At 38.8% G+C, this 13,958-nt stretch overlaps 1 protein-coding gene across 2 annotated transcripts in view; it reads right to left on the bottom strand.

The window, feature by feature from the left end:
• LOC126235638 (tetraspanin-6-like) overlaps window positions 1-13,958 on the bottom strand; it is a 156,225-nt gene that overhangs the window by 32,536 nt on the left and 109,731 nt on the right. The window lies entirely within an intron of this gene.

Genomic DNA, 13,958 nt, shown 5'->3' with positions numbered 1-13,958 from the left:
AAAAATGATCTTCATTAATGAACTAAGCAGTATTTTGCAGAACTATGTTTAAATGTGGGGAGTCACCATAGAGCTTGTTGTTTGTTGTTGTGGTCTTCAATCCTGGTACTGGTTTGATGCAGCTCTCCATGCTACTCTATCCTGTGCAAGCTCCTTCATCTCCCAGTACCTACCACAGGCTACATCCTTCTGAATCTACTTAGTGTATTCATCTCCTGGTCTCCCTCTACGATTTTTACCCTCCACGCTGCCCTCCAATACTAAATTGATGATCCCTTGATGCCTCAGAACATGTCCTACCAACCGATCCCTTCTTCTAGTCAAGTTGCGCCACAAACTTCTCTCCTCCCCAATCCTATTCAATACTTCCTCATTAGTTATGTGATCTACCCATCTAATCTTCAGCATTCTTCTGTAGCACCACATTTCAGAAGCTTCTATTCTCTTCTTCTCTAAACTATTTATCGTCCACATTTCACTTCCATACATGGTTAAACTCCACACAAATACTTTCAGAAATGACTTCCGGACATTTAAATCAATACTCTATGTTAACAAATTTTTCTTCTTCAGAAACGCTTTCCTTGCCATTGCTAGTCTACATTTTATATCCTCTCTACTTCAACAATCATCAGTTACTTTGCTCCCCAAGTAGCAAAACTCCTTTACTACTTTAAGTATCTCATTTCCTAATCTAATTCTCTCAGCATCACCCAACTTAATTCGACTACATTCCATTATCCTCGTTTTGATATTGTTGATGTTCATCTTATACCCTCCTTTCAAGACACTGTCCATTCTGTTCAACTGCTCTTTCAAGTCCTTTGCTGTCTCTGACAGAATTACAATGTAATCGGCGAACCTCAAAGTTTTTATTTCTTCTCCATGGATTTTAATACCTACTCCGATTTTTTCTTTTGTTTCCTTCACTGCTTGCTCAATATACAGATTGAATAACATCGGGGAGAGACTACAACCCTGTCTCACTCCCTTCCCAACCACTGCTTCCCTTTTATGTCCCTCTACTCTTATAACTGCCATCTGGTTTCTGTACAAATTGTAAATAGTCTTTCACTCCCTGTATTTTACCCCTGCCACCTTCAGAATTTGGAAGAGAGTATTCCAGTCAACATTGTCAAAAGCTTTCTCTAAGTCTACAAATGCTAGAAACCATAGAGCTTATTATTTTTAATCCTATTAGTTGTGGTATGCCTCTATCTTCCTGCACCGCATGATGTAGCCCAATCAGTCATTTATGGAGTAGCCTGCATTTCATTGAATTATCTAAACTATGGTCTGAATTAACAATTTTCAGATTTGTACAGCTTTGAAGAAACAGACATCTTATTAATACTTAGAAAAATACTGTAACAAATCATGATCTGTTAAGTGTTTTTTTGGTGTATGTATTTTTATCAGGAGATAGCATTATAATGGACATTTGTTTGACTGTAGCTCTAAACAAAATTAAGTGCTTGAAATAAAAAGCTCTCTTGCACACAACACCTTTTCTGAGTAATCCATAAAAATGCAATAACATAATAATAAGTGACAATGGAACATTGCTGAGTGACCCAAAGGAAGTGTGTGAGAGATTCATAGGCCAGTTTAGTAAGATGAGTACGGAGGATGTGATTGACCATCAAAGGTGCTGAATCCCAGTAATCTCAATAATTCATTCTTCCTGAGGTGTGTTACAGAATTGGAGATCCTGAAAATTATTTCCAACTTAAAAGCAAATATATCTGGTCACTGGGATGACATCTCAGCAACATTTCTGAAAGAATGCAGTAATGAATTAATAAAACCAATACAATATTTAATAAACTGCTCTTTCAGTCAGGGGTCATTTTCTAACCTGTTAAAAGTCACTAAAATAAGACCTGTGCATAAAAACAGAATAACTACAAATATATAAAATTATGGGCCTATTTCATTGACATCAGTACTTAGTATGCTGTTGGAAAGGCTACTTCTTGATCAACTTGTATCATTTTTCTGTAAATACAATCTATTAAAAAACTGTCAGCATGGGTTCAGGAAGGGCCAGTATACAATAACAGCTGTAACTACATTTTTGGAAATGGTGTTGAATAAACTTGATGATGGAAACAAAGTTATTGGCACCTTGTTAGACCTATCCAAGGCTTTTGACTCTGTAAATCATTCTGTTCTACTACATACATGGAAGAACCCTGGAGATACTAAAAGGTATCAGATAGATTATATAATGGTAAGACAGAGATTTAGGAACCAGGATTTAGAATTGTGAGACATTTCCAGGGGCAGATGTGGACCCTGACCACAATCTATTGGTTATGAACTGTAGATTAAAACTGAAGAAACTGCAAAAAGGTGAGAATTTAAGGAGATGGGACCTGGATAAACTGAAAGAACCAGAGGTTGTACAGAGTTTCAGGGAGAGCATAAGGGAACAATTGACAGAAATGGGGGAAAGAAATGCAGTAGAAGAAGAATGGGTAGCTTTGAAAGACGAAATAGTGAAGGCAGCAGAGGATCAAATAGGTAAAAAGACGAGGGCTAGTAAAAACCCTTGGGTAACAGAAGAAATATTGAATTTAATAGATGAAAGGAGAAAATATAAAAATGCAGTAAATGAAGCAGGCAAAAAGGAATACAAACGTCTCAAAAATGATATCGACGGAAGTGCAAAATGGCTAAGCAGGGATGGCTAGAGGACAAATGTAAGGATGTAGAGGCTTATCTCGTGAGGGGTAAGACAGATACTGCCTACAGGAAAATTAAAGAGACCTTTGGAGAAAGGAGAACCACTTGCACGAATATCAAGAGCTTTGATGGAAACCCAGTTCTAAAGCAAAGAAGGGAAAGCAGAAAGGTGGAAGGAGTATATAGAGGGTCTATACAAGGGTGAAGTACTTGAGGACAATATTATGGAAATGGAAGAGGATGTAGATGAAGATGAAATGGGAGTTATGATACTGTGTGAAGAGTTTGACAGAGCACTGAAAGACCTGAGTCAAAACAAGGCCCCCGGAGTAGACATCATTCCATCAGAACTACTGACAGCCTTGGAAGATCCAGTCCTGACAAAACTCTACCATCTGGTGAGCAAGATGTATGAGACAGGTGAAATACCCTAAGACTTCAAGAAGAATATAATAATTCCAATCCCAAAGAAAGCAGGTGTTGACAGATGTGAAAATTACTGAACTATCAGTTGAATAAGTCGCAGCTGCAAAATACTAACACGAATTCTTTACAGACGAATGGAAAAACCTCGGGGAAGATCAGTTTGGATTCCTTAGAAATGTTGGAACATGTGAGGCAATACTGACCCTACGACTTATCTTAGAAGAAAGATGAAGAAAGGTTAAGGAAAGGCAAACCTACGTTTCTAGCATTTGTAGACTTAGATAAAGCTTTTGACAATGTTGATTGGAATACTCTCTTTCAAATTCTGAAGGTGGCAGGGGTAAAATATAGGGAGCGAAAGGCTATTTACAATCTGTACAGAAAGCAGATGGCAGTCATACGAGTCGAGGGATATGAAAGGGAAGCAGTGGTTGGGAAGGGAGTGAGACAGTGTTGTAGCCTATCCCCGATGTTATTCAATCTGTATATTGAGCAAGCAATAAAGGAAACAAAAGAAAAGTTTGGAGTAGGTATTAAAATCCATGGAGAAGAAATAAAAACTTTGAGGTTCGCCGATTACATTGTAATTCTGTCAGAGACAGCAAAGGACTTGAAAGAGCAGTTGAACGGAATGGACAGTGTCTTGAAAGGAGGGTATAAGATGAACATCAACAATATCAAAACGAGGATAATGGAATGTAGTTGAATTAAGTTGGGTGATGCTGAGAGAATTAGATTAGGAAATGAGACACTTAAAGTAGTAAAGGAGTTTTGCTACTTGGGGAGCAAAGTAACTGATGATGGTCGAAGTAGAGAGGATATAAAATGTAGACTGGCAATGGCAAGGAAAGCGTTTCTGAGGAAGAAAAATTTGTTAACATAGAGTATAGATTTAAATGTCTGGAAGTCGTTTCTGAAAGTATTTGTATGGAGTTTAGCCATGTATGGAAGTGAAATGTGGACAATAAATAGTTTAGAGAAAAAGAGAATAGAAGCTTCTGAAATGTGGTGCTACAGAAGAATACTGATGATTAGATGGGTAGATCAAATAACTAATGAGGAAGTATTGAATGGAATTGGGGAGAAGAGGAACTAGTGGCACAACTTCAATAGAAGAAGGGATCAGTTGTTAGGACATGTTCTGAGACATTGAGGGATCACCAATTTAGTATTGGAGGGCAGCGTGGAGGGTAAAAATCGTAGAGGGAGACCAAGAGATGAATACACTAAGCAGATTCAGAAGGATGTAGGCTGCAGTAGATACTGGGAGATGAAGAAGCTTGCACAGGATAGAGTAGCATGGAGAGCTGCATCAAACTAGTCTCAGGACTGAAGACCACAACAACAACAACATAAATTAGAAACTTATGAAGTCAGAATAGTAGCATTAGATTTGTTAAGATCCTATCCTTCTGAGAGGAGACAATGTGTAAAGCTGTGGTACACAACTAGGAGACATACACAAACAGTAAAATCATCTTATAAAATTCTTAACTGCGGACTCTGTCAGGGAAGCATTATTGGGCCTTTTTTGTATACTGTGTACATCAATGATATAATAATGCCACAAAATTCAAACCTTGTAAATTATGGTGATGATACCTCCTTCATAAGTTGGGGCTCCACAAAACAGTTAGCAGTGCAAAATAATGCAGAGAACATTAGTCTCACCACAGAATATCTCACCAAAAACAAATCGGCACTAAATAAGGACAAGACAATTCTGATGGAGTTCCTGCTAAATTATAAATCAAGACAAGTGCACACGGAATCAGAACTGTCAGTGGAAACAATTGATAAACATAAATTCCTGGGTATTATAGTAGATGAACCTCTTACATGGAAGGAGCACATCAGCTACATGTGTGAAAAAATCTCCTGTAACACCTACCTGCTAAAACACCTTTCTAACATAATAGCGCAACTCATTTCAGAACAAATCTATTTTGGAATTATACACTCCCACCTGCAAGAGAACCTCATGGCTCTACTCTATCTACTCAATCTTAAATTAGATTTCGGAGTAAGTCCTTCAGTCGGACCTCTGAAAGGGGGGGGGGGACTCTGGAGGGGGGGAGGGGGAGGTTTGAGAGGATCCTCAGAATGCAGAGATCAACACAAACCATCCTATTGCAGCATTAAAAGGATAGCAACCTGGAATGTGTGAGGTCTCTTGCAGGCAGGAAAGCTTGCTACCCTGGAAAGAGAAATGGATCTTCATGAGCTAGACATACTTGGACTCAGCAACACACACTGGAGAGGATGTGGCCACTTCATGACTCCAACAAAGAATACAGTATATTTCTCTGGATTTGAGGATATGAGAAGAATAGCATTGTTATAGTGATTCCTAAGAACCTCTGTAATGCTGTCATGGTCTATGAACCCGTGTGTGACAGAATAATCTCCATTAAAATGAAAGCTACTCCATGCAATATCAACATCATTCAGGTTTATGCTCCCACAGCAGCTTCATCAGACATAGAAATAGATGAATTCTATGAGCTGCTAGAAAATACTATCAGAAAGATACCCAAAAAGGAAATATTAGGCATCCAAGGTGACTTTTATGTAAAGATAGATGATAGGCACATGAGATCTGTGGTTGGGCTTCATAGCTTGGGAGTGAGAAATGAATGTGGGGAGCGGCTACTGGAATTTTGCATGAATAACAACTTATCTGTCTGTAATACCCTCTTTCAACATCATCCACGGTGTTGATACACATGGATTTCTCCAGGTGATCGGGTTAGAAATCAGATTGATTTCATTTTGGTGAGAAAACGTCGGTGTACTTCGGTCCTAGATTATAAGACCTATCCTGGAGCAGATTGTGGCAGTGACCATATCATGCTGTGTATGAAAATGGAGATAAAACTGAAAGTGACCAAAAAGAAAAGAGTAAGGCAGATTCGTCTGACAGATAAAACTAGCCTCAAAGAATTTGGAGAAAGAATAAGACCTAAACTCCAAAAATTAACAGAGGAAGGAGTAGCTCCCAAAACATGGAACAAAATGAAAGAAATGATCAGTTCATCTCTCCCTGAACAGGTTACGAAGGCCCCTCAAGTGAAGAATCCCTGGATTTCGAACTCATTGAAGAACAGAGCACACTAAAGAAAGGTGGCATACAAACCGCCCAAGATGAAGAAGCATACAAAGAACTTAGGTGAGGCATTCATCTTCATGGATGACAATTCATGCCCCCATCATGCACATCTTGTGAATACTTCCTTCAGGATAACGACATTGCTTGACTAGAGTGGCCAGCATGTTCTCCAGACATGAACCCTATCAAACATGCCTGGGATGGATTGGAAAGGACTTTTTATGGATGATGTGACCTACCAAACACTCTGAGGGATCTAAGCTGAATCGCCATTGAGGAGTGGGACAATCTGGACCAACAGTGCCTTGATGAACTTGTGGATAGTATGCCACTATGAATAAAGGCATGCATCAATGCAAAAGGATTTGCTACTGGATATTAAAGGTAGTGGTGTGTACAGCAATCTGGACCACTATACCTGATGGTCTCGCTGTATGGTTGTACAACGTGCAATGCGTGGTTTCCATGAGCAATAAAAAGGGCGAAAATTACGAGGCCTGTTCAGAAAGTAAGCTCCGATTGATTGCCAAATTGAAACCACAGTGAACATCAGAAATGTTTTACTTGTAACAATTAGCTACACCTTTCAGCTACTTCTCTAGGTAGTCGCCGTTCTGACTTAGACTTTTGTCATAGCGTTGTACCAACTTTTCAATAGCCTCATCATAGAAGGCAGCCGCCAGTGCTTTCCGCCAATTCTCCATGCTGGCCTACACCTCGCTGTCTGTGTCAAAATGTTGTCTTCAAAGACAGCGGTTCATGTGACCAGAGATGAAACTCAGGGGGAGACAATTGTGGACTGTATTGTGGGTAATCTCACATTTCCATTTGAAAACGATGCAGGAGCATCTTCATTGCCCCTGCAGAATGCGGCTGAGAATTGTCTTGAAGAAGAAACAGCACGACAGTTATGTAATGTTAGCTGCATAGCTTCAGGCGAAATTTCTCACCAGGCCCTCGTACTTGGCGGCAGACACTATTTTCTAGACATCTTTACGCACTCACTGCGAGCTCGGAAATGAGAAGAGCGACGTGATGCTAACTGGGGTTGTACTAGAGACACTACCCAACACATCTGTGCAAAGCTTTATCGGATTTTCATAGTCGTTTCCATTTCGCGACCGATCGGAGCTTACTTTCTGAACACCCCTTGTATGTTTATGTTGATCTCTGTTCCAATTTTCTCTACAGGTTCCAGAACTCTTGGAACCAAGGTGTTGCAAAACTTTTTTTGATGTATTTTACTTTGATGTAACTATTTAGATAAGTTTTCAGCCATCCACAAATTTGCTGGTGTATGATCAAACAAACTGAAGGAAGACTGAAACAAAAAAACTATTGTCTCTAGAATTAACTGAGGCTGACCTGTTGTAACAAGAGAGTGAAGCGCTGGCAGGTCGATAGACACACAAACAAACACAAACATACACACAAAATTCAAGCTTTCGCAACAAACGGTTGCTTCGTCAGGAAAGAGGGAAGGAGAGGGAAAGACGAAAGGATTGGAATGACTCTCAAAGTGGAAACTCTTTGCCTTTGAATATGTCTGCTTGTGTCTGTATATGTGTGGATGGATATGTGTGTGTGTGCGAGTGTATACCCGTCCTTTTTTCCCCCTAAGGTAAGTCTTTCCGCTCCCGGGATTGGGATGACTCCTTACCCTCTCCCTTAAAACCCACATCCTTTCGTCTTTCCCTCTCCTTCCCTCTTTCCTGACGAAGCAACTGTTAGAATTTCATGTGTGTGTTTGTGTTTGTTTGTGTTTCTATCGACCTGCCAGCACTTTCGTTTGGTAAGTCACATCATCTTTGTTTTTAGATATATACTTATTTATTTATTTATAGGGAGGTGACTCTACATATAGACTAAGAATTTCACTGTGACTGTAATGTTTCATTTCCCATCAGTATATCCTTATTGTATATTTAGTAGTTTTCGTATGTTAATTTGTGTGTATGACTTCAATAGTTACTGTCATTCGCATATTGTCAGAAGAGTTCATTTTTCATTTAAAATTTGTACAGGAGAGAGAGAGAGAGAGAGAGAGAGAGAGAGAGAGAGAGAGACAAGAAGTTAAGAAGTGTCTGGGGACTAATTTTGATACCACTATAGTTCAATTCTTTTATCTTAGCGGCTCGCGCATGCCCGCCCAGACGCTGGAGATTGCTGCGTTGCCAGTTGCACACGACGCACGAGCCAATAGAAGCAGCGCCATAGTATAGCATAGTTCGCAAGCTTACGTGTAGGGGGGAGCGCGCAGTTCATGAAATAAAGCCACCATGGCCGCATTAACCCTTTCGCTGCTACAAAGACGTGCTCCCTGCATTCTGCGCTGTGGGCGATTTTGTCACTGCACTGCTCGCCTGTGCAGACACATTGTGTTCTGACTGCTTGGACACTCTTTATCATTCGATTCCACAAAAACTATTTGGCTCAAAAATTAGATTTTTACCTATCTTCTTGACTGCTACCTTCCCCCCATAAATGACTTAATTTTGTTTCGATGTTCAACGCAGTTATTATGCAGCATTAAATATACTAAACTTTTGCACGAAATTTTGAAGAGTTTGCAGAGGTAAAAGTCCATAGAGTATACTTTCCGTATGGTCGATTTTAGTTGCCACAATGTTGAGAATGAAATGTGGACAAGATACCTATATATTTCATTTAATTTAAGTACCACATAAGTGTCGTATGTAATATTGAGAAATATTCCACCTTTCGCGACTGTAACAATAGTTTTACTTACACTGGGCACGTTTGGCTTTATTTTAAAGCACTTCAATCAATCAAAAGGAAGTAGACAAAATACATTAAACAAAACTGTGGACATACAAAAACATTAGGACTTGAATATACCGTGACGTCAGTGAAGTGCTCAGAGCTATGTCAAATATAATTTTGTGTGTGGCACACACAAACAGCATTTATTTGCTAAAACACTGATGAGCCAACACAAATGTTGAATATTGTGCTACCGCAGCACAAAACTACGAAAGGTGACTTGGCAATGGAGGACACAAAATACAGTCCTCTTATGATGCTTCAAAAGAGAGAAACGCGTCTGGTCTAAAAAAGTCACTTATTACAGTTGCAGAAGAGGGATATATTTCAATACCATTGGTAAAACTGCGACTGTGGAACAAAAACAAGAAATAGAACATGAATACCATTGTGTATGTGCCATACCTTTCACCGATGGAAGTGCTTTAAAATAAAGCCAAACGCGCCGTGTGTATATAAAACTTTTATTACGGTCGCGAAAGACGGAATATTTCTCAGTATTACATGCGACACCTATGTGGTACTTAAATTAAATGAGATATTGTTATACAGTAATATTATATGAAATTTAGGTATCTTGTCCACATTTCATTCTCAACATTGTGGCAACTAAAATCGACCATACGGAAAGTATACGCGACTTTTACCTCTGCAAACTCTTCACAATTTCGTGCAATGGTTTACTACATTTAATGCTGCACATCAAAACAAAATTAAGTCATTTATGGGGGGAAGGTATCAGGCAAGAAGACGTGTAAAAATCAAATTTTTTGGCCAAATAGTTTTTGTGAAATCGAATGATAAGTGTGTCAAAGCAGTGGGAACACCATGTGTCTGCACAGGCGAGAAGTGCAGTGATGACAAAATCGCACACAGCGCGGAATGCGGGGAGCACGTGTCTGCAGCAGCGAAAAAGTTAATGAAGAGGCAAAGCACTAGAAATTTCATTCAAACAAATAAAATTCGTGAAGTAAGGCACTCCAATATTGTTTTTACATAAAGAAAATTTAAGCACCACATAAGGTTTGAACTCATAACCTTTCATTTGGCAGCCCAACACCTTAACCGTTCCGCTACCTCAGCTCATCGTACAGTGTAACTCCATAAGGACTGTAACACCTCACGCAACTACTTATAAACACTGTTGGTATGACTATGAATTACTCACGCTTTGTCGAAGTACAATAGGAAATAAACAATTACCGCTGTTCTTTATTGCGAAAAAGCAGTTCGTGAGATTGAAACACACACCTTTCTTGCTATCGCCTGAATTAGGAGTCTTATTGCTTGTTTGGTTTAATTAATTAATAGAATATGAAGCAATTGGTATAAATAATGCTTTTTTCAAACTTTCTGTAAAAGAAAGTCTGCTATCAAGACATTGCTTTTGTTCTATTACTTTATTTATGACTGAACGTTTCTAAAACTGAAGACACTCGTCCGTGCTCTGCACTGCTGTCGAGATCTGGCAACGTCGTTCTCTGTTCATTGGTTGACTGTGTTTTGTGACGTCAGATGCGCAGAACGAACCTAAACTCGGCCGCCAAGATATATGACGCGCACTTTAGTGGCCTTTACCGGCCTTTATACAAGGCATGGCTTTCTTTGAGTTACATGGCATACCTTGTGATATTATGTTACAGTAGCCATTGTAGGTTTCTCACATCATCCTCTTGACAGCCAAATGTGTTCATTGGTATCTTCCCATCTCTAGCTTTATGCTTTGTTTTACAACTAATATCCAGTGGTCTGTTTCTTTAGAAGTTTCTTTACTGTGACTGTGTACCATGGAGAGTACCTCCCCTCCACTCCGCATGTAATTTTAACAAACGACTAATTACTAATTAGATGGCTTCTTTGTGCAATAACACCCCCTGATGTACCAACTGAGTACACATGGTTCTCACTCCCATTCCTTCCCTTCCTTAAGGTTGCCATTATTCATGGTGGATCTGAACTAGAGATTATTAATCAGCTCCAGTTTTTCTGAACGTGATTTGACCCAAAACCAAATACTGAAGGCTGTTTAGCATCATAAGTGTGTTATGTCGGCTCTGGTTCACATGATTTTCAGAAAGGTCTTAATACTCATTGTTGCATCTCGCCCCTTACACTGTCCTCTGAATATGCTACTTAAAGTCAAATGAATGAGAAGTTGTCATGCAAAGTTACTTGGAAGAAGAAGCACTGTCCGTGGAGCTTGTGACAAAGAAAGCTAGGATAATTTTACTTCCCCTCTTGTTTTTCCACCTGCCTCCTTAAATTCGTTTTTTTTTTTTTTTTTTTTTTTTTCACTTTTAACTGATTACCATCAACATATGTGAATATAATCTGCATTTTCATAAAAGAGAAAGGTTGACCCTCAGGTTTAAAGAATATAACACCAGATCTAATTTTGTGCTTAGTTTTATGTATGTAATTGATTTTCTAATTTATTTTCATTATTTCTAGTTAGTATCTTTCATTATAGCATGAAATCATTAATTTTTTCGTAACCTAAATTCTATGGTTGACTTATAAACAAATATAAATTCTGTACTAATTATAAACATTTGGAAGACAAAATACTAGTAATCTTGAAGTTTCTGTTTAGCTCTGCTCGAAAACATGTTAGCAAAATTAGCCCTTCATTAATTCCAAAGTAATTCACAGTTTTGTCAAGAGAATTGTTTGCATAATGATATCAGTTAATTTCATCATTTAAACAAATAATTTGGCCTCTCTTGTAGTAGAAGAAACTTAAAAAGAACCTATTTTTTGACATATTCAGTTAATTTAATGAGTTAAGTTTTAATTGTAATTTCTGTAAATTTAACTTTAAACAATTTGTAGCTTCAGTACCTATTATTGTGAGGATATATAAGGGCCTGATTTTTCGTCAAGAGGCAGTCAGTCCTTGGCTGAGTTTCAGACGAGAAATCTGTGTTGGTTAGATCAACAATAGTGCATCCATGAAATAAGTGTAACACAATTAGGCCGTGCATTAGAACAATGACAGTGTCTGTTCCATATGTACCTTCTTATTCTTCAAGAACTGTGTGGTTAGGTTTTTACTGCTCACAGATGTTTAATAGTAAACTATTGTAGCAGTATGTAGATGTTCACCTGCAAACTATTAATTAGGCTTATTAAAAGTTAAACAGTAGTGCACTGGCCATATTAAATGTGTATATGAGGGGTTGTGAACAGTGAAAGTAAACAACCGTGAAATGCAAATGTTCACCTGTTAGCTACATCATTTAAAGTAGTCTGTTTGACTTCCACCCCCACCCCCATTTTTCAGCCAGTATAGCAATGCAGAATGTCAAGGAGGGCAACAAATGAAGAAATAAAGCAGGCAGATGACAAGCTGTGCTATATTTGAGACACTTTAGGTATTTAATGCATGTTTTTCAGGGTACTTTGTAGTTTGCTCAACACACCAACATGTAGCAGCTTCTAGTTCCCCAAAATCAGTAAAAAACAGCTTTTAGTTGTGGGTGTAGTTTACACATTTCACTATATGCCTGGAATCAGCATTTACATTGAGATTTCATTCTAGTTTAAATTGATGAAATTGTATCCAATAATTACACTAAACTAGCAGCCTGCTTCAGCTTAGCACAGGTAGCACTAAATATCTACAGAGGACTTGCCTGATATAGCAGTAGTTAGAGTCAAGAACTTCTCTCATTAATCAGTCTATCTATTAGTAAAAACAGTATCAAAATCCCTACAGTAGTTGCTAGGGTTAGCTTTCACATACAGGCAGAAAAATGTAGCGGCAACCCTTAAGTATTTAATCTATATCACAAAATCTTATTATCAGCTTAATATCTTAAATGTCCCTCATCAAAGATCATTTAGGAAGTCAGTGACTTGTGCTGGCCTGGTGCTGCAGTCTGGCAGTCTTACACTTATCTCCTGTGCAATGATTCCAGGGATTTCTGCCACTCACCACTAGATGGCAATAATATCATTATCACAGTAGCAGGAGACTATTTCATCATAGTTCAGCCAATTTACACAAAACACATAAATTTTATAGGGTGAGGAAAAAATGTTTCACTTGGTGGATGGCAAAACAAGGCTCTGACAATGCCTAAAGTGCATGCAGTGTGGCCAAGAACAGTTAGCATGAACTGTGCACCATGCCAGAGCTGTTCCATTAGCTTAGATAGGCAAGGTAGTGTCATGTGGAAAGGTTATGCAGATTTTCTAGTGTCTGAGTTGTGTTCAACCTTTTTCTCCAGTTAAAACCTCAAACTGTATCCAGTTTACACCTCCACAACGAGATATTGTTATAACGTCAAGTTGAACACATATATTTCAGAACAACACAACACATATAAATCACAGAGTAAGTTGACAAGCAAGACATGTGCACGCGTTAACATTCGAATGAGCACTGAGTCCCAGTCTAGCAGCCGCTGCTCGGCTGGCCACTTAGGTAGCGCAGCTGCTACATGGCTGGCAGACAGCGCCGCACGTAGAGGTCGCGTGTAATTGCGCGGCGGCGCTTTGAATGATTGGCGAGTCACAACAGATATCTTATGTATTTCTTTCTGTTTCTGTTACCTTTTCATTTAAACATTGAGACATAACGTGAACTTCTTACAGACATGAATGACCACTTTGTTTCATCCACGGCACTAGTAAAGCCAATAGAAAATAATAGTGGATACAATAACATTGTCTGCACTCAATGAGGTCCAAAAAATGAAATATTCAGACTACACTAGACTGCACATTATTCTGCACTTAATTAATCCATTGGGTATGTCTGATGGTGCACATACATGTATGTACTGGTTCTGTGAAGATAAGGCTGGACAGCCTTATCTTCACAGAACCAGTACATACATGTATGTGCACCATTCACTTTAGAGAAGATGTTCAAAGCAACCAGCTTGCATTTGCAAACACTTTGCCTCTCACTGGATCATAGTTTACACACCTACATCCACCATTG

The sequence above is a fragment of the Schistocerca nitens genome, chromosome 1 (genome assembly GCF_023898315.1).
Source record: "Schistocerca nitens isolate TAMUIC-IGC-003100 chromosome 1, iqSchNite1.1, whole genome shotgun sequence".
NCBI lineage: Eukaryota > Metazoa > Arthropoda > Insecta > Orthoptera > Acrididae > Schistocerca > Schistocerca nitens.
Note: the sequence above shows the minus strand (reverse complement) of the source record. Positions and strands in the feature narration are given on the sequence as shown.